Raw genomic sequence first — 1,487 nt, forward strand, 5'->3', positions numbered from 1 at the left:
TTATTTAAATCAGTTTAGACAGCCGCTATGTTTACTAGAATACAATCGGAAGCATCTCTTGTATCTTTATTAAAGTGATCCTACGCGAAGTTTATATATATAAATAGAGAATTAAGTGTATTTCTTCACTCATTGCTCTTTACGTTTTACAAGAACGTTTAAAAGAAAAATGACGGTAGTTGATAATAAATAGAAACATTACAACCGTTGAGTTCGTCGCGATCATTTTCATGATGGATGGCTATATCTAAAATGCGTAGGATTAACGGCACGCAACATCTACTCACACGTAGGTGAGGCTTGGCTATGTAGTATACTTATATGCAACGCGTAGCGGGCCTACGCTCGTTAAAACTGCACTTCTACTTTCCCATAAAAGAAAACCTCTTGTGAGAGAAAAGAGAACGAGTCACGGGAGTTGATACGTTCGTTTTAGACGAGGTTTCCTCATCCAACAGTTTTATTGAAATATTTAATCTTGACAAAAAGAGAATTCGACGTATAAAGAAGGATATGTGAGGATATCTGAGGAATCTGTTAGATAGTAGCTTGTATCACTTTACTTAAACGAGTAGTTGCTTTTTTAGGTATGATTGCGTGTCGAAATGATGCGTTGCTCTTACAAGGCTTAGATACTCTTTAAGAAAGTTCCAGTTTGGAATTATCTATTAGATTTATATGCACTACAGTTATTTACGACTTAGAGATTTTCTATGGGTTTCGTGTCAAAATATAATTTTCAAACCATTAATCAAGTGGATAGTCATATCATGTTTTGTCGTACTAAATCTGATCTCAGATGTGAAAGTTTGCGTATAATCTTAGAAATTTTCGCACTAGCTGTTTATTTCTTATCAACATTTTTACCATTATATCGTTCAGGCGTAAACATAAATCAGAAAGCTAGAAAATTAAGCAAAAACAGATTGTCAAGAGAATCACAACCAGTATTTCACTTTCGACGCTGGCACGTCAATATCGACGCACCCACGTGAGTTACGGTCGTATTTTACAAGAGCAGAATCGCGAGCAAGGGAGATTGTGTTAATATTTACTTTCATACACGGCCCCTGCTCGCGTCAGTTCATTCTGCATCGTGTCTTCGCGTGTCCAACCGAGAGTAACTCTCTCGAATCGAACACCGCGTAACCAGCATTCAGGTGTATCCGAACGATAATAATCGTTATCACATACGAATCATTAATTTGATTCACCGACGATGATAATCGTTATCGTGTACGAATTCGTGAAAAGAACATGAATGGAACCCTGAAACTGAATAGGACTTGTGTGGAAACCACAGATTGCGAAGCACTCTTTCTTTTGGGTAACTTCTGTGCTGCACTGCAATCTTTTTGTGCTCTCAATCCTTTTTTCTTTTGAATTCAAGGCGGTACAGATATTTGTAATATAAGTGCAACATTTGACTGATAAATTAAAATTGTATCTGAGTGCGTGTGTGAAAAGTGCTTAATACAATAAAATAT

General features: G+C 36.6%; 1 protein-coding gene across 8 annotated transcripts in view; it reads left to right on the forward strand.

Moving 5' to 3' along the window:
* Positions 1-1,487, forward strand: part of raskol (Ras GTPase-activating protein raskol) — a 256,389-nt gene that overhangs the window by 168,625 nt on the left and 86,277 nt on the right. The gene's annotated exons all lie outside the window — the stretch shown is intronic.

The sequence above is a fragment of the Ceratina calcarata genome, unplaced genomic scaffold (genome assembly GCF_001652005.2).
Source record: "Ceratina calcarata isolate Rehan_Ccalc_2016 unplaced genomic scaffold, ASM165200v1 scaffold554.2, whole genome shotgun sequence".
Taxonomy (NCBI): Eukaryota; Metazoa; Arthropoda; class Insecta; order Hymenoptera; family Apidae; genus Ceratina; species Ceratina calcarata.